Raw genomic sequence first — 19,998 nt, 5'->3', positions numbered from 1 at the left:
TTTTTTTGTTGTTTGATACAAAACAGTTCTTTAATTGCCAAAAGAGGAGAATTTCAACAAATCTGGTAGAAATTGAACTCTCCTGGGATTTTACAGTCTTTCACAACAAAATGCTTCTTATTTGTTCTCTAATGTCAAGCAGCTGCCGACATGCACAATTCATCTCTTCTGACTTATTCAGTATGTGTGTATATAATGTGCTTTGCCTGAAGAGTCTCCTCATATACGTCCTTGAGCTTTTAGTCAGATTTATGAGACACAGAAATGTCCCTGATTCTTGTTTTGCTTCACTTCTCACTGGATCTTGCTGCACTTTGGCTCTATTTCCTTTAATTGGTTTTCCTTTTTTTCCTATCCTTTAATTCGGCTTTAATTATTATCTGAATGTATTTTTGCCCCACATAAACATACTCTGCTCATCACTTATTGGTTAGAGAAGTGTTTACTCCAGGAGAAATTACAGGGATAAAAACTGAAGGACGACTGGCGTCATGGCGTGCATGCTGGGTATGACTGAGAAGAGGAGGGTTTGACAGCACGGAGCAGGATGTTATGATTAGATGACTATATTTGCCTTGGATAGTCTGGAGGCTACAAACACCTTGTAACTCATGTTCTTTATCCCTTGACACCATGGCAGACATCGTACCTTGAGAGCAATGAAGAGAAATAAGTTGTTTATCCAAGCTGAGTTGAAAATTGTTTGTTCGCCTCTGCTTTGACTTTGTGTTAATCTGGAGTAGATGTAGTTTTATATCTTAATCATTTAAATCCTGATCAGCACTAAGCTTCATCATCATCTATGTGAGAAACAATAATAAAAAAATAAATACATTATCAACTAGTGGCATAAAGTGTACATTTTAAGTCATATTTAGTCAATAAATTGCTACATAAATAGGATTTTGTTGGTTTGTTGGCCAAACCTTTAAAATGCTGAGATGTCTTGGCATCAGATTACTATAAATAGAAGCAAATATCCTTTGCAGGCTATACCATAAATAAATGTGTTAATTTTGTCTAATTATAAGTCATTACTTCCCTGCCATTTAATAAGATACAGTTAAATCAGTTTTAATGTAATAATGTCAGATTTTAGTATCAAATTAGCTAAAACCATGCAGCTTTAAAAAAGAAACTGTGTTTTCCCTCAAAAGTAACACTAAAATATTGTGTGCAACTAAAACCTGGAACTAGAGAATCCTGTTTTATAGTGCATGCCGCTTGTCAATCTCAGCTGTGACCTTTGACCCGTGTTTTCTGCTGTGCAGCCTGACAGTCTGTCATCTGTGTCACCTAAAGTGCTGCTCTCTGCCATAATCCCTCTGTGGCTCCAGCCTGGACAAGTGACAGAGACGCATTTTAATGATGATTTCAGTAATTCATTTATCTAATGGTTGGTGAAAAGAAAACAAAAAGAAAATCTGCTCTTCTTTTGTGCACCCGCCTCCTTTAGTTTGTGCACACCAACAGCTGCCAAAACACTTCTGACCCGTCTGAGAGCAGACACTGGACCTCTGGGACCGTCCTGTCCGGCCCGACTTCAGAACATTGGCAGCTGATCCTTTGGGTCCTGACTTCTGCGGGGTGGGGCTTGTTTCTGAGCAGTTTTTGCTGTGTTGGGGGGCACGCTGTCCTGTTGATGGAGACTTCTCTGGGTAATTTAATTCAGTTCAGTTTATTTATATACCATAGTGCCGATTCACAGCAGAAGTCATCTCAGGGCACTGTAAAAAAGCAACTAAACAAGTCCAAATCATGAGTGGAGTTCAGTCCAAAACAAATCCAGTTATAGTCAATACATTTACATACAGTGCATTATAAAATATAAAAGGAAAAGGAATCTTCACTTTGTAACAACCCACCGTTCTGAGCAGCAAGGAGGCGACGGTGGAAAGAAACGACTCCCTTCTGACAGGAAGAAACCTCCAGCAGAACCAGGCTCAGGACGTTCAGCCATCGGACTCGAGCAGCTGGGGTCTGAGAGGACAGGAAAGAGACTCGGACAACCACAGAACGACGGGTCCAGGTTAACGTGTCAAACACAGGTTAACGACAGCAATAACTACAAATACAGACGGAGAGAGTGAAGGCAGCAGCTTCAACGTCTGATATGATTTCTGTTCCACTGTGAGTAAAATATGTGTTTTTATTTACAATTTACACAATGTCCTAACTTTTCTGGATTTCGGGTTGTAATATAAACAGGAAAAGCCTGCTCAGGTTTAAAGTTTCACAACCATAATCAGCCAACATATTTAGTTTTCTCCTGGTGTGTTTGTACTTTTAGCATGGCCTCTCCTTGTGTACACAGCATTGTGGTGTTGCTGTTTTTACTTGGAAAAAAGGTCTTCCCTGACATCCAAGGAGATCCTTAATTGCATTAGCCATAAACCATCAGCAAATCCATGGGCCATAACTTCAGAGTTCCTTATGGCTTCCATTTTGATCCCTGTGATTCATTAGCCTTTAAAGACGCGGACACTCCTGCATGACGGCGTGCTCTCTGCCCCGTATGTTAGCTCATCCCCCGGCACTGTGCGTTTATAATGTCAGACAGGAGGGGCGGGCTGGATCAATGTTGGCTCCATACATAGATGAAGCGATGATCTACGGCAGCCTCGGCAGCAACATGAAAGTGAGAAGGCCTAATTTAACGCGGGGTCATATGGAACTGTTCACGTTAGATTAAATGAATCAATCACTCCCGGTTGGTTGGCTGTGTGTGTGCACGGAGTGTGTGTTTGTGCCATCTTTGTTTAGTGGCTGAAGGGATGCCTGCCTGCACGCATCGCAGGACGTGTCCTCATATTAGTATGTCCAGTGGTGGGCTGTCCTCTGTCCTCTGCGTGATATTGATTGGTCACATTAGGGAGTCTGCGGGTCAGCGTTTCTCAAATGGAGAAAGAAGGAGATGAAGGAGGACAGGGAGGAGGCACGGGGGATTTATCAGAGGGCACAGGCAGATAAGATAAGGAGAGAAAAGAGAGAATCGTGACCGGATGAAACAGGAAGTGAAAAGAGATGACAATGATGAGAGAATTGGTTAAATAGTAACATTGTTTGGGTTTTTTTTCACATGACCTCTCGCTCTTTGTTGATGGGTTTGTTTACATCACATTAATATAAACATTTACTCACCACCAAACCGTCAATGCTGAATAAATAATTGTAAGCATCATACTTGTGCTCTGATGTATTCTTGAATTAGTGTTATTGATCCGACCACCCACAGAGTTTGGAGTGGAACTGTTGTTGTTTTCCTGTGAGACTCACCTCTCCAGAGTCTGGCATTTTCATGACAACATGCGGCTCCTCTGGTAGATATTTCAGGCTTAACAACTGATTTTTTTTTTTATGCACTGACCTTGAGTAACTCTTTTGAAGTCATACTTGCTTTGATTTTTCATCCATCCCTGTTTGTGTCCCAGTCTTATTAACTTCCCAGTGCCCCAGTATTCTGCTCTACATATTTATCAGTCTTTAGGCACATGTTCTCAAGTTAGGCATGATAAGCATTACCGTCGAAAGGCAGAGGTGGGTGATAATGTCTTTGCTCATGTGTGTCTGTTTGTTACCAAAATATCTCATGAACCACTGGACATGTTTTAATGAAATTTGCAGACAGTAATCACTGGATGTGAAGTCAACATTGTTCAAGATAGCCACCACAGCTAATCAACATTAGCCAATATAAAGATAGCTGTAACTCAGTCAAATTTACAGATATTAAGCTAAAATGTGATGTAGTGGTAGCTGAGAGTCATTCACAACACATACTTTGAGCATGACATTACATAATACTACATAAGATCAAGCAGAAGGTTATTTTCAAGGTTACAGCTTCATAATTTCTCTACAGAAGATGATCCTCGTCTTAAACTCTGACCTGACAGGCTGCGGGTGATAGGCCTATAATTCACATTAATATTTATTATTTTTTTGGCAGTGTGTTTGGACACCCAGTTGGTTCAGATGTGAACGTGCCCTCGATGACTCCAGCCTAAAACATGCTGGAACATGAAAAGACGACGTTGCGTTAATTCATCAGTTTGTGCGTCGAAAAATCAGCAGCTTTACCCAACAGGATGGGACGGATTCTCAGCAGCTCCTAGTTTATGCGTCTATGCGCTCCTCCGTTACCACGGCAACAGAATTTTTTTGCCCACCACGTGTTAGGTTCGGGTGATAATGCGCTTGTAGGTTAATGCAATGTGAGTGGTCAGTTTTGATGCTGAGTGGGGGCACAGAGAGAGAAAAACTGCTTCGGTGTTCAGTCAAGAAATGGCTGCTTTCAGGCTGGGAACCTGTTGAGCCACAAATGTTTTCTGTGTGAGCACCTGTCAGCCTTTCAGGGTAATTGCACATTAAAACACAGAGATGCTCGGTCATCTGGAAAGGGGTCAAAGTTAAGCTTCTGATCCTCTGACCTGAAAGTAGCCGGTTTAGTTTTTTTCGGGCGTCTGATCAGGACGCCTTCTGGACTCCTCCCCAGGTGAAATGTCACGTCCCCAAAAAGACATGAGGCAGAAGAGAATCTGGGAACAATTCGTTGATCTTTTTGACAAGGAGCATAAAACAGAGAGAGAGAGAGAGAGAGAGAGAAAAAGAAAAAAAGAAAAACTGATTTGATTGAAAAAGGCTTGTGAAATCCCACTGGTCCTTCATCACAAGAGAAATCCAACAGGAAATATTGCAGCAGATGTAGAAGTAGAATCAAATTTTATTTTGATAGGAACAATACAGTTTATAGCTTAAGTTTATAGCTATTTCTAATTTTCAACTCTTGTCCCTAGTTGGGCTTTTACATGAACTAACAAGCTAAAACTGCATTACACTACACAATAAAATACACATACAGAGTCAGTATGCTCTCTATATGGGAGTATAATCATCTAATGAAGTGTTTGTGTCTCTAAATAGGAAATAGAACACCTAAATATATTATAACCATGTACAAGGTATTGTGTTTTTTCTTCCTCTGAAAGCTCTTCGACATTTTGATTCTCAAATAAAATAATGATAAACAGGAAATCTAAACCTGCAAAGAATAAATAAAACAAGCAAGTAAAACAAAAAAATTTAATCAGTGCAGAAGAACCAGACAGTTGTAACATAAAACAAAAAGACAATATGATCTATTTTTAAACTTGTGTTTCACTTACTTGATGCCTTTGTCCTTTCCTGTGTGTTGAACTTTTTTGGATTTAAATTGTCACCTTGGTGAAACTTCGGGGAGAGTTTTAGTCTCCGACCTTTTCTACTATGCGTGCACCTTCAGGGGCTCCCGTTTCACTTTTGACTTTTAGCTTCCCCCTCGACTAAATCGACCACCAGAAATGTGAACCCCTGTCAAGTGAGACGCCCCGGGGGAAGCCACGATGCCAACCTGGAAGCTCCTTCTGTGGCGTCTGTCTGCGCCGAGGAGTGAACCAAGTGGCTGAAACAAATGCAAGGAAAGAAAAACATCGGAGCCCAGAGAAGCGTGAAGAATTATCAGTGCATCTCTGTCCATTACTGCGTTTTGTGTGTGTGACTGCGTGCCTCGCTGGAGGACAAAGGGGCTCTCAGGATGATTTTGTCCAAAGCTGGGGGCTGTGCTCTGCACCATTGGGATCAAGGTTGCTATTTCAGGATGCTACCTGCTGAGAGATCTACTCAGCTCTCAGTTCTGATGGGCCCCTCCACCCAGGTCCATTAAAAAAAACAACATATAACCTTTGAGTGATCTGTTATTTTGTGCTGCTTTCCAGTGATTTCAGGGCAGGCCTCCATGTTTGTGTCTGATTCTGGTTCTGATACATTTGAGGCGTTTGTCCTTTGGCCTGACCTTTCTCGGTGTTACATAACTTTACACTCTGGGTGGCGCTTCAGCAGCAACACAGACTCCCTCTGTTCAGCGGATCACAGCGAAACGATTCACATTTTGCTGGTGACTCTGATTTTGGTCAGAAAATAAAGTTTAAAGCAGAAGTAATCAACAGTATTTGCTGAAGGGTCAGAATCTTTTTAAGCTGACAATGCGGAGGCCGTCATTTGATTATTACATTTCTGTCGGCTTCGGCTGGTATAGTTTAGTTGTTTTAACGTTAGCTCTAATATAGAGATTGTATTAGCCATGCCTTTTTATTTTGATTTTTTTAAAGACACTCATTGCATAGCATGAAATCAAACATAAAAGTTTATCCTGAACAACATCAGTTGGTGCAGTTTGAAAGAGTTTACTTTAGTAGTTTTCCAGGTAAACTGAATGCAAGTCTGAAATGCGGGTCCACACTTGATGTAAACAAAGCTGAAAACCATTCAGACGATCGAGTCACATGACTGACCTCCATCAGGCTGGCTGTAGTCTGTGTAGGTAAACAAATATGGTTATTATATTGCCTATTTTCAGTCACTTCAACTGTTTCCGAATCATTTCAGGACCAGTAGTCCTTATGGGAACTGAAGACTGATCCTCATTTTTGGTTAGTGGTTAAGGGCTAAAGTGTGAACTGAGGTTAAGGTTAGGCTTGTACTGGTGATGATTAGGTTTAGGCTACAAAAATGAATGTTCTGATAAGGATAGATATACACATTGTGTGTGTTTCTTTTTTATTCTTTCCTTGTGAAGCAATAAATATAACTGCAGTAAGTGATCGACTTTCTTCTGAAGACATAAAGAAGGATTTTAAAGTCAGCTGTAAGTTCAGCATTTGGGGTTTAAAGTTTTTAATATAAAAGAGTTTGAGTCCTTCTCCAGAATATGAATGTTTGTCTCTGAAGTGATGTAAATATGACAGTGTTTGTGTGTTTCTGTGATGAAACGGACTCAGCACTTTTTATTGATTGATTTCCAGAGCGCAGGGAATGCTCGACCTCAGCGGCCTTTAGGGTTAAAGGTCACACATCAAGAGCTGTCTGCGGATTTAAAACACGTGCTGAAGCGAAAATAAAACAAACACAAAGCTGTTTGTGCAAAGTTTTATTTCAACTGACCTATGAAGTTTAAAACTAATTTCTAAAAACAAAACATACATTTTGTGCTCTTTCAGCTCCTTAAAGTTCCATATTTAAATTCACTTCCTGCATCGGTTTAATAAACTGGTTTGGTTTTTATAAATACTATTCAAACATTAAATCTGGTTAGTTGTAGTTCACCTTCTTTGGCCATTGATGGAGCTTTTGCTTCTCTAAAGGCTTGAAAATTCCCTGAAGCCTGTTTTTAGTCAGTGACAGCTTTAATCCTGCAGAGGGCAGAGTTTCACCACAAACCATCTTCATTCTGCCACACCGACCTCCTCAGCTCTGTTCTCCATTTTAACTAAGCTGAAATAACTCTTCCACACACTTTATATATTCCTAACATATTTTTATATGTTTATGAGCCTGTTTAGATGTGTAGAAGCTCAGGAGCTGTTTATATTCTACCTGTCATTTAGACGTTATCCGTGGTGAATTTCTCTGCATCCATTTAAACAACCGCTTTCCCTTTTAATTTGCTTTTTATTTCTAATAGACTTGGAGGAAAAACTTGCGACAGATCTGCAGCTGCTTGCACAAATGAGGCTCCCTCTGTGGCTTCACTGGCTAAACAGATGCCAGAAAATTTAATTAACTGAAATTGACGTTCCAGAAAGAGCCACTGGGGATCCCGCTGCCTCGCGGAGCGGCGTCAGGGAGGGGAAACGAGAGCGATGGGCACAGTTTCAGGTGGGCTTTAAGGCCAGTGGGGCGTCACCGATCAGCCATGACACTGTGAGCCCCGACAGGTAAAGCCTGAAACGTTTCTCACCTTGTTCAGACCACAGTGTCATTCACGTTTGGTACTTTCAGTTCGCGATGGCTGTCACAAAACACACAAAAATGGCTGTAATTCAGTCAATTTTTTAAATACTGAGCTAAAAATTGAGAGTCAGTCACAACACATACTTCAAGTACTACTCATTTCTCAGGATCTTTGCTGAAAACTTTAGCATTAATAGTTGAGTCAGTCCTGATTGTCTGATAGCAACATATTTATACTCAACAGATTTTAATAAGACTCTCATAGATTAATCAGTGAATCTACAGCAGTTTATATTTTGAAGTCAGCCCAATTCAAGATGGCCACTACATCTAATTGATATTTGTAACCCCAAAATCAGCTATAACTTGTTTGAGCGGTGGGTGATATGCATACCTTGAAAGAATGCTGGCTTAAACAGTGATCCTGTCTGACTGGTAACATTTGTATTCAGCCTTATTTGGGTTGCAAATATTTGAATTGCTACCTGCAGCACTCAAAGATGTACCCTTCGATGGGTTTTATTTCTGGCTCATTTTCTTTGGAACACTCCCTCGGAGGCTCAGTGGTACAAACTAACCTTATATCCCCGCATCCCTGTGTTATTGCTCCTGCTTGTTTACTTTTAATAAAGCCGCCTGGCCTTCTGAAGTCCTGAAGGAGGCTGGCAGCCTAACATGCACTAAACCCCGCAGGTGGAGCAGGAACACCAGGTAGGTATGGTGACACGGCGCAGGTGCTCGGGTCACAGAACTACTGTACAGACCTCCAAACGTCACAACTCCGTGATGTTGTCGCTTTCGATCCAGTCTTCTCTGTGCAAAGAGCTACACTCTGGTCAACGCGACACACCGGCGTGTACAGACGCACGTAAAACCACACCGTGATCGTCATCGTCTTTGTCAGGCGCAAACACGAGTGAACGGAAACATCACCTGCCTTTGATTCCCTCCGTGCTAAAATAGACTCTCTGGAGCTGAAAGGTAAAAGTAAAAATAAAGTTTCAGGCTGTGTTCCAGGTCTGTAATGAATACCCAGCTTCGATTTTAGCCCCAAAACCACAAAGTGTTGTTGTCTGTTTGGCAGCAGGATGTGCTAGTGTGACACCCCCTCCTCCACCGAGCTCCTCCTCTTTTGGCGCAGCAGCTCAGTCATCATGGCTGCTGATGGTCTGTCCCTAATGGTGGCTCGTAAATAAACCTTTTTTCAGAAGCGTGCAGGAGATTTACACTTCCAGTCAAACTCCTCTGCAGTGGCGTTTATCACCCTTTCTGATATGTTTTGCTCCTCGTTTTCCCCCCGTCCCGTTACTCTGCATTCGACCGGAACGCAGGACAGTCTGTTCCGCTTCTTATCACCCAAAGACGAAGCACAATAATGTTTTTGCTCACGTCTGTGTGTAAGTGTGATTGGGTTCATTGGCTTGTAGCATTAGCAAAATACCTCACGAACCACTGGATGGATTTTAATGAAACGCTCACAAATAAATCATTGGTTGTACATCTACAACGATTTAACTTCTGGCCTCAGCTAATCAATAAACGCCAACACAAAAATGGCTATAACCCCAGTCAGTTTTACAGATTTAGAGGTAAAACTTTATGTGGTAGTAGCTGGTAGTCATCCTCATCTTGCGAGATCTCATAATATCACAAATCATTTACGAGGTTTGACCAAAATGTTTGTAACTAAACTTTAGTCTTAGTTTAAAGTTCTGGCATGAAAGGCGTCAGGCGACCCTTTTTTTGTAAACCAGCTCTGCCTTTTCTTGTCTTTTGTCCTTTTTTTGATTTTTTGTTGTTGGTTTTTCCTTTTGTTTTATTCACCCGTGTGCTCTGCTGACCTGGCTTTTAGTTGCCTCTCTTGAATCTTCTGGACTCTTTTCCTTCTCTATCAGATCAGCCCCTGACTTTCAGGAATTTCCTCGTTTTGCTGATTTTCTGTTTGAGTGCCCCAGTCTACAGACAGGAGTGTTTTTCTCAGCCAGGGGAGGGATTTCTACCTCGGCTGGAATCGTTGTATTAGTATCGTATGTCCTAAGAAGTGCCGTAAATTCAGTCATGATTCTGTGTGCTGCTGGCTGATCAGATCTGTTTGATCTGCATTCTTCGAGAATCTCATCATTTCCTCTAATCTCTGATTCACTGCTTAATCCAACAATACATTCGCATATAGACAGGCTTTGCTGCAGATTTGCACATTGTTTGGCAGATGTTTCCTCTTTTTTTTTTCTGAGCATGTGAGATTGCTGGTTGTGTTCCTGTGTGCTGGTCCGTCCAGGTGCGTCTAGCTCCAGGAGCCATAACAGACCCAAGTTTATTAATCTTGTTCATTTCCTCTCGTCTGTTCGCCTCTGGCTGCGTGGACTCTCCACAGTCCAACATTCCACACACTTTGCTGGAATTAAGGGAGAGGCCTGCGGTGAGGCCGAAAACGAACTCAGGAATGTCTCTGTTATCACAAGGAGAGAGGATGGAGGGAGGAAGGGAACGGGAGGTCAGGCCAGAAAACCTTCAGTCGGAGCTGCTGGAGGTTTCAATCAGCAGAGCTTTGATCACTACACGGCTCTGCAGATCGGCTCGTGTTGCAGCTGAGGTGCACGCCTCTGGCCCGATCAGATCCTATAGGAATCTAATTTTAGAGCCGAGGCTTTTTAAATCAATATCTCCACTTGTATCTGTGGCAGTGTCATGCAGATTATCTCACGCCTTTCATAGATGTCACACCGGGTTGCTCTCAGACCTCATGTGCGTGTGGAAGAACAAAAACCTGGGCAGCAGCATCTCTCTGCGTTAACCGTAGGGGCAGTCAGGCAGCACGCATGTGTGGCGTGAGAAACTGCATGACCGGGTGCATCAAACTTTGTGTTTCAGCAAGATATTGGCTTTATTTGCCTGACAGGCGATAAATCAGTGTTTGCAGGCGGTGTTTAAGTCATGCCTACATATTTGGTGGTATTTCTTTACGTGCAATTTAAATATTGCAAAACAGGAGCCAGCGAGTCTGAGCTGTGCAGTCTGACTTTAATTGAGTTGGTGTTAAGTTTTTTTTTTTATGTGCGGCCTGATTTGCATTATCTTTCCGTCTCTGCTGTGTTGTGGGTCTTAGGGGGTGGCAGTAAATTAGAAATGAAGAAGATCATTTTATTGCTAATGAATCCAATCATGGCGAAGCCCAAAATTCCAGGCTGATGAGATAAAACCAAGGAACTCGAAACAAATAAAACAAAAACACTGCAGTTTGCTGTCAGCAGTTCTGGAAGGGAATTTATTGACCTTCTTATTGCCCACCGCTGCACTGCAGAGGCGGATAAGAATGTTTTTGCTCGTGTTTTTGTGTGTGTGTGTGTTCGTTTGTCTCTCTGTTACCAAAATGTCACATGAATCAGTGGACAGATTATAATGAAACTTGCAGAAAGTCATTGGCTGCACATCAACAAATTATTAACTTTTGGAGTCAACCAGATTCAAGATGGCTGCCACAGCTAGTCAACCTCGGCAAACAAAAATGGCCGTAACTCAGTCAGTTTTACAGATATAGAGGGAAAATTTAGTGTGGTAGTAGCTGACAGCGCTTACAGATTGCACAATATATTTGTTTAAAACGTTGCTATTAACTATTTGGATTTAACTCAGTCTGTCTGTTAGCAAAATATCTCACGAACCACTGAATGGATTTAAAAAAAACTTCCTGAATTAATCTAGAACTGATTAAATTTTAGAGTTAATCCAATTCAAGATGGTTGCCACAGCTAATCAACATTAGACAGCACAAATATGGCTGTAACTCACTCAGTTTTACAGATATTGAGCTGAATTCGGTGTGGTAGTAGCTGACAGTAGTAGTGGGACACCTAGCCACAAAACTTTATTTTCAAGATTTGCTCAAAACAGATATACCTCTATCATTTTTCATTCTGATCTTAGTCTGAAACGTCGACATGAAAGGCAGTAGGTAATAATCATTCCTTTAATGATCGCCAAGCCTTTAGATTTTAGATATTTTCCGTCCTCTGGCAGCACCGAGGCTTCCGTCCTTTGGTCGCTCTGTGGTCCTGACTTCAAACAACTTTCTGTTTCCTCCTCTTTCATGATTTTCTGGGTTTCTTACGAATGCAACAAATTCCTTCTATGTCCAACACGTTCCTGTTTGCCGTCATGTGCAGAAGTCGAACTGTTTAAAGCACGAGCAGCTTTTTAGCTGCCGGTGTGAAGTTGGACTTTTGCTCAAGCGTTTCAGTTTCAGCGCCTTACAGCCCATTTTTCTCCCAGGCAGATCAGTTCTGTAAACCCTCCTTATAATGCCTGCAGTTTAGTGTTTCAGTGTGAGCTTTCAATGAAAGGATTTAAGTGTGAAATCCACTTAATCAAGACCATGCGTAATGTTGTGGCAGCCCATGTATAAATACAACAAGGGGATCGTTTTCATACGTTAAAAAGTCCTGCTGATTTTAACCAAGTCTAGGTGCTGCTAAATTAACATTTCTCAAAGTTGATCAGTTTCTGATTATTATAACTAGAAAAACAAGATGATAAGAAAGTTAATCATTGAATTCACATGTAGATTTATGGGTTATTTGTATGCAGATTTGTTTCAAAGCAAAGGTTAACCTCTGTGATTCAGATGCTTTCTGCTATAAAACGCGGTTGTTGTTTTTTTTAAGTTCTGATGTGTCACAGTCTGACCTTCCCGCTGGACTGTTGCCCCTGCACATTACACGCTGAGTAACAGCATGACAACGCAGCTAATCACAGCCTCGTAGCTGCAGTCTGCATGATGTTCACCTCATACACCCAGTAATTAAAGATTTGCTTGTTCCAGTGGTTGCACACAGCAGCAGTGAAACCAAGCTGCTTTCAAGTCTGCGTGATTGTGTAATCTAAAGGAACAGTTTTTACCATAAACCACAATAAGAGATAATTATTAAAGCTTCGTTTTTTTGATGATTTACAGCATCAGCTCTGACAGAACTGAAATTATAGCTTTGGCTTTGAGACATTTTGACTTCTGATGAGTCGGTTCTGCATTTCTACCAACACACAACTGCCGCGGATCATTTTCTCTTTGTGGTTTTTGTTATTGCAGCAATTAATTGCCCTGAAAGTCTCTTAGTTTACAGCAGCTCCTCACTCTCGAAAGGATTGTAGTTTCATGTTGCCAGATCGGGCAGCACCCAGTTCAGTGTCCTCAGTTTGCCTAGTTTTTACGACACTGTTTTAAAGTGAAACTAGAACAGTTCTGTTGCGTTTCGGCTGTTCGTCCACATGACAGCAGTGATTGGATTCTCTGACACTGAAACTTTAAATCCAGATCTCACAGTGGAAGGTTTTCAAAACTTCTGGTATCGTTTCATGAGAAACACAATTTACCTGAAAGCTAAAGTGCTCGCACATGTGCAGTCAGTCAGCTGTCGGTCCAAACGTGGATTCGCCATTTTTGGCTGCAACTGCTCTCCTGCTCGAGACTAAAGTGTGTTGTGTTGTTGCAAATACAACAATCACAGCACCAGCTAATGACCTGGCATGGAAACTACAGCAGGTTCAATGTCTTTTCCGGTCTCTTCTAAACAGCGATTGGGATCACAGCATCACCATGTGAATGTGTAACACTTTTACAGTCAACATCAGGAGATCGTTCCTGTGTGAACTGGGCCTCAGTGTTTACAGGCTTGCTAACAGTGAAGTAATGGATTAATCCAGCTATGTTAAAGTCTTTTTTTCCCCACTCTGTGTTCTCTGATGTCGTCCCAGCAACGCTGCCTCCGTATATTGTTTACTGTAGACGTCACATGGTCAGTCCAGTGGCACTAATGCAAAAAAGCAGGGTGGAGGTGGTGGTCTGAAGGGGGGTGGAGGTGCACAGGTAATGCACAAACTGTAAGCAAACAGTTTACACCAAAGTCTGCTCTCTGTTAGGGCTGCAGCAAAGACACACACACACACACACACACACACACACATGTTATGTCTCTCTATCTTTGCAGGGACTTTCCATTGACTTCCATTCATTTCTACACCCTAACTACAGCCTAACCCTGACCCTTACCCTAACCCTAACCATTACCAGTACATACCTAACCTTAAACCAAACCTAAACTCAATTCACACCTTAGTCCTAAACCTAACCCCTAACCCAAAAACATCATTTCTCCTCGTGGGGACCAGGCTTTGGTCCCCACAAAGAGCAGTTGGTCCTCACAAGGTAGTATATGTTAGGAAAATTGTCCCCACAATGTATCAAATACATGGCCACACACACACACACACACACACACTGCAGTTTTACTTTCTGTTCTCTCTTTTGCAGATTTTTAAATTTGTCATCGTTTGAACTGTTAAAAAGAAACATCAGAAATCTAGAAACTACAAATCAGCCATTTTAGTCATAATGCTAACAAGGGATTTTGCTGCTGTGAATGTATTTAAAACATCCAAGTGAGTCGTTTAATAAAATGGTAGATATTCTATTATTTATCTTATTTTTTTTCCTGTCTATCAGGTAGTTTGACATCATCTAATTAAAAAGGTTGTTCCAGTAATAAAGTGATCATTCTGTCAATTCTACATGCAGTTATGGTGCTTCAATAATTTATTGCCATCAGTGATTAATGCTGGTTCAGAGAATAATTCTAATTCTGAGTCGTCCTATTAACTGAGAAAGCTCATCAGATGAGAAGCGATTTAACTTGCTAGGTGTGTTACATTTGTCACTGTGGTCTGTTCCTTGAGACTCTGCTTTTTTCAAAATAAAGAATAATAATAATCATATAAGACTTGTACTTTGCTAAAATCAACTACACTCCTCCACCAGCCTTTTATTATTCAGAAATAACCTATTTGATCAACCTTTACTTTATTTATAAAATGTATAATTAGATTGTACATATTAATAAAATATAATAAAAAAGCAAACTGTGCAGCAAAACAGAACAAGTGCAGGTTTATTGGAACAAAAAACTTTTTTTTTGTTGTTTTGGTGAGGTAGAAATAAACTATCTTTGTGACAGGCTGCTTAAAGATTTAATTTATAATTTCTTCTTTCCTAAGTTGTCTGTTATGTGTTTGCACAACACTGGTTCATCCCTTGAGTTTGGAGCCTTTTTGGTCCTGTATGATTTACAGGTCAGAGGAAAGTGGTTTTAACAGACAAAAACATAAATAAATTTCTCTTATGACCATTTCAAATATTACAAGAGGTGTTTTGCTCAGTGCTGCACATTTTATTCTGTGTTGGACACAGCTTTTAATGTATGCCCTTATAGGAACTTCCTATATTCTGTAGAAAAGTCACTGGAAAGCCCACCGCCACCGGTTCTGACCCAGCCCAGGCCCCACGGTGTCCGACCACGGCAGCAGTGGCTTAGCCCGGCTTTTCGGTCTGCTCCCTTTGTGCTGACTTCATCAGACCGGAGCCAGCCCTCTGCGTAGTGGCTCTTTCTTTCTTTTCAGGCAACAAATGTGCTAAAACAGCACTCCGTAATCACTTGGCATTAGGGCCCGTTGTGTTGAGCATTAGTGGTTTGAATTGACCAGTGCGACTGGCACTGGACGGCTAGAGGATTAGTCAGCTAACACACAGGCTCGGCCTTCTGTGGGGTTTTGGTCCCATTGCATCTCATCACCACCAGGCTTGAAGTAGCCACCGAGGCCTCTGCGTCTCCAGCAGGCTGACTCTCTGACTGACCTGCTGCAGCCATCCTCCACCACACACTTCCTTAAAACTATCTCCTGTTGTAGGCCGTCATCAGAGCAACAAATTAAGCCATGAAACGAGGACAGAAGGGGGTTAGAGATAAGGAAGGGGTCTAAATCAGTAGAGCCCAGATGATTTTTAGTTATTAGGAATGCATAAATACACAGGTACTGGTCCAGATACTGGCCAAGATCAGTCCCCACCTGGATCTAAACAAATAGGCTTCTATTAGGGAAGCATTGCAGTAATCTATTTCTCCTTATTATTATTGTTGTTAATTAAACAATCAAGCCAAAGACACACACTTGGTCATGGAAAGGAAATTACTCTATTTTAGAAGCAAAATAATAATAATTTGTCTATATCAGTTGCTGAATTGACTGCTAAACTTAAAATTGGTTTAAGATTTGTCCAACAGGTTGTCAGAACCTGGAAGGATAGTGGTTAACCATCATGTCTGAAAACAAGTGTCTGAGTAAGAATATTTCCTCATGCACAATGCAAAAAGAAGCTGTGAAGCTTTAAGAACATCATCTGACAGTGAGTCTAATCAGGAAGAAATGGGTTTCCCTTGATAGGAACCATGATGATTGGACCCTTAAGCAAAGGAAAAAGCTCATGTGACCTGAGTCTAAATTCATCTTGTTTCAGGGTGATGGGAACGTTAAGCTAAACAAGAACAGTGGTGGAAAGATGTGGGTACAAGCACGTGGAGGCAGTTTTATGATCCGGGGTTGCCTCAGTTGATAAGGTCTAAATGAAGAAACATTTTGCACCCAAAGAATGACGTCATGTGACTACCTGGATATAATAAACTGCCTTTTTTCAGTCAAGAGATTTTCTTTGTTTATGACACAGATATAATTCAAGGTGGAGTGCTCAGGAGGTTAGTTTTTGCCTGAAGTGGAAGATTGATGGAGATGGTTTAATGGATCAATGGATCGTCCGCAATAATGAGGAGTTCGCTTCGGTCTGATCTTCCTTGAAAGAAAAGATCTGTGCCGACAGAAAAAGCTCTTGATTTACTGGTCCATCTAGATTCCAACCCTCATCTGTGGTCATGAGGCGTGAATCTCGACCGAAAGAATAAGATCCCAGATCCAGGCAGCTGAAATGATGGGGTGAGGAGGTCCATCACCCGGGGGTAGACCGGAGAAGAACCCCTGAGTCAGCCGAGGTGGTTCGAGCGTTTGATTAGAACGCCTCCTGGACGCCTCCTTCTGAAGGGTTTTGTGGCAAGTCCTGCTGGACCTCAGGACAGATCCAGAACTCTCTGGAGGGATTAAATTTCCTCTTCGGCCTCTTTGGAGGAGGATGTTTGGGTTTCCCTTCTGGACCTGTTGTCTCCACAATTCAAGAAATGAAGAAATAGACAGAAGGATGAATATTTCATGGTGATGACAGGATTTAGGATGTAATAAAGTGAATTGAGGAGTGTGGATTCACCACCTCAGATTACCAGATAAGATTTTACTCAGCGATCCAACTTTCCTGTCATTAAATAAATAAATAAATGTGACATTGTATATATATTAAAACAAGGCTAAGCTAAAAATAGTCCAACAAATTATTCCAATATGTGTTTTCTTTTAGGCTGGGGAGTGTTTTCAACACATTAAGCATTGAAACACACTGAAATTTTATTGACAATATTCATTTTTACTTTCATTTTCTGTGTATTGTATCACCCAGAAGATCATAAAAACTGAGTTAAAGTACTCGGAGTGTTTCACCTGAACTGTTCACTGACTTTACCTCTGATATCCTCCTATAAGTGCAGTCATCAGACTTGAATTTGCCTCATTATCGCTGAACCACTAAACCAGATTTACTGCTTTTGAAGTGACCTCAGCTGATTGGACAGGGAGACATCACTAAGCTTGTTCTTTTCAACGTCTCCAGTGTCTGATCCTGTTTCTCTGGAAGCTCCTGCTGTTTCCACTTGTTTGCCCAGTGTGAGCAGCTTCACTCTGCTGGAATGTAACTGTAACAGGCTGTACCACGAGAGGCGTCACCGACTGGGAGGGGGAGCCCTGCTGAGCTCACTGGACATGAAACGTTCCCTCGCTGTGGAACAATGAAGGGCAGTTTGACCAAATCCTGCTTTTTAATCATTTCCCAATTATCTCACAACGTGTTATTCCTTTTATCACCTCCTCTCCTTCTTGTCTCTCACCACTTTGGTTTTCTCTCAGCTCTTCCAGCTCCAACTTTTTTTTTTTCCATCCTCGGCTCTTTTGGTGCTATCCTTTCATTTATATCACATATTGTTTTGTGTGTGTGTGTGTGTGTGTGTGTGTGACTCCCTCTCATCTATCAGTTTGTTTTTTATGAACACATCTCTGGGACTTTGTATCCTTTCAGCCACAGAGACAGACATCAGTGATGTTTTTATTTTCCTGTAGATGAACTGTTTATTTTTATCTGCTTATCTTTTTCTGATTTATTTATTTTTTTTAAACTTGCACTAAATAATGACGCTCCATAAGGACTACAAAAGGAGTTGATCAATCAGATTATGGGGGAAAATGTGTAAAATTGGTTGTAAAATAACCAAAGTTAAGTTCTTTTTAAAGCTAAAATATCAAGCAGGTGCTGGTCTGAATTTTTAAAAGTCTGATCTTTTTGTCTCATAACACAATAAATAAATGAATTTTGAACTGTTAAGCAAAACAAGGTGGAAGAAAAAAATCATAAAGGGTTATTTTGAACAGTCTGATGTTTTACCGTTGTTTTTTTTTCCTTCTATTATCAGATATTTGCAGGTCAGTCAATTACATCACAACACTTTATGTTTCTATTTTATTTCTTCTTACATTCTGCATTATATATGGACCTTTTCTTCTGTCTGTTAGAAAAAAAACTCCACTTTATCACTCATCATTAATCACTAATCTCAATCAGAGTTCCTCAGTGAACAAACAGAAAATATTTATCACTCTTTGATAATAAACTGTGGTTTATTCGTTCAACTTTGGTTGTTTTCCTGTCGATATGAGAGATAATTATCTGCTCTGTGATGTTCCCAGTTCTTATCAGGACAAGGCTGATGTCAGTGTTAATATCTTGTCTTGAATTCATGTTTTAATGATTCTAATCAACAACGTTTTCATGCTTTTTCCTTCCAAGATGTGGTTGTTTTCAAGAGACAGTACTTTTTTTTTTTCTATTCACAGACATAAATTTTGAAAGTCTATCATATCCATCAGTTTCAAGATCATATTCAGTTTCTTTAGAAGGAGAGAAAGTTAAGCATCACTGAACAGTAACATGTTCAAACATAAAGGTTTTAGGAGGCTGCTTTCAAACAGTATTTACAGGTGTTTTAATGTTGCCTCAGGCCAGACTCAGGAAAAACTTAAATGTATTTGTTTAGAGGAATGACATTGTTTACCTTTGACACATTCTCGTCTTAACAAATATACACACAACTTATTTTCTTGCCGAAAAAAACTACAAAAGTGGATTGTATCTGCACACTAATGCTGGCTGCCAAAACAGAGAAAAGCTTTCTTAAAGAGACCAAAAATATACATTTTTGTAAAAGAGGAAATGTCCTTACTTTCAGTGTAGAGTTGCAGTCTGAGGCTGTGCGGTTGGATAGTTGCAAAATAAATCCTAACAGAAGTTAATTGTTTTCCCACGGCATGACGGCCTGACATCTGCAGTTGCGTCTCACGTTAGGCTTGTAAATCTGTGCTCTTCCTTAAAAATCAATTACATGCCTGTGACGGAGGAGCCGTCACGAGCCGGGACTTAATTATGAGTCCGTGTCAACATGCGAGCACGCCCACACACATACACATAAATATACACAATCGCTAACTTCCTTCTGTTCCAGTTTGGACTGATGCGGTTCATCGTGGGTGCACACGCGATGTTCCTGTTTCAGTTAGCATCCATCCTAATTTGTTTTCATTTTCAAACATTTTCCCAGTCTTGTTTCAAGCAGGATTACTTCCGGGTGTGGCGCGCCAGGAATCATTTGATGATGTCATCGGAATATACCGAGTGTTCTCTATTAAATTGATTATTGTATTTTTGATTACAAGTTTATTTATTTATTCTTTTATTATTGTTATTATCATTATTTTGTTTCCGTTAAAAGTTTATTTAAGTTAGAAGTAACTGTTTAATTATTTTCGTTTGCTTGTTTGGTCTTTTCTGTGGGCGGAGCCTGTGGCTTTTAAAGCAGGGCTCTGCACTACAGGGAGGAAGTCTGTGGCTAGACTCCTGCCAGATCACAGTGAAGGTGATGGACTCTTTATTGAAGGTACTGCTGTCTGATTTTAACCTGCCTGGACGTCCTTGTATATTCTGCACCTGCTTTCTTTGCTCACCTCAAGAAGATCTAAATAAATTTCACTGAAGTGATCTCTGGCCTTGGGCAGTCAATTTTTTGTTTTTGTTTGTCCAAGCATAAGAGAACCCCGTCACAATGCCACTTAAAAGATGTGTCAAATGGTCTTTCAGTGCCCGCTGCCTGCTGTCAGCACAGCAACTTGAGCTGCAGCTGTTGCGTCGCTTACATCTGATGCCTT

The 19,998-nt window shown here is 40.9% G+C and overlaps 1 protein-coding gene and 1 long non-coding RNA gene across 9 annotated transcripts in view; one reads left to right on the top strand and one right to left on the bottom strand.

Annotated features, from left to right (window-relative positions):
• Positions 1–19,998, top strand: part of tjp1a (tight junction protein 1a) — an 88,379-nt gene that overhangs the window by 15,768 nt on the left and 52,613 nt on the right. The gene's annotated exons all lie outside the window — the stretch shown is intronic.
• On the bottom strand, positions 1,133–19,882 carry LOC119617738. The gene is made up of 5 exons (XR_005234131.1): positions 19,020–19,882; positions 5,166–5,440; positions 4,431–4,557; positions 1,866–1,980; positions 1,133–1,741 (listed from the first exon to the last, which is right to left on the bottom strand). It is a non-coding gene; the product is annotated as an uncharacterized LOC119617738 (long non-coding RNA).

This window comes from Kryptolebias marmoratus, linkage group LG15 (assembly GCF_001649575.2).
Source record: "Kryptolebias marmoratus isolate JLee-2015 linkage group LG15, ASM164957v2, whole genome shotgun sequence".
Classification (NCBI taxonomy): Eukaryota; Metazoa; Chordata; class Actinopteri; order Cyprinodontiformes; family Rivulidae; genus Kryptolebias; species Kryptolebias marmoratus.
Note: the sequence above shows the minus strand (reverse complement) of the source record. Positions and strands in the feature narration are given on the sequence as shown.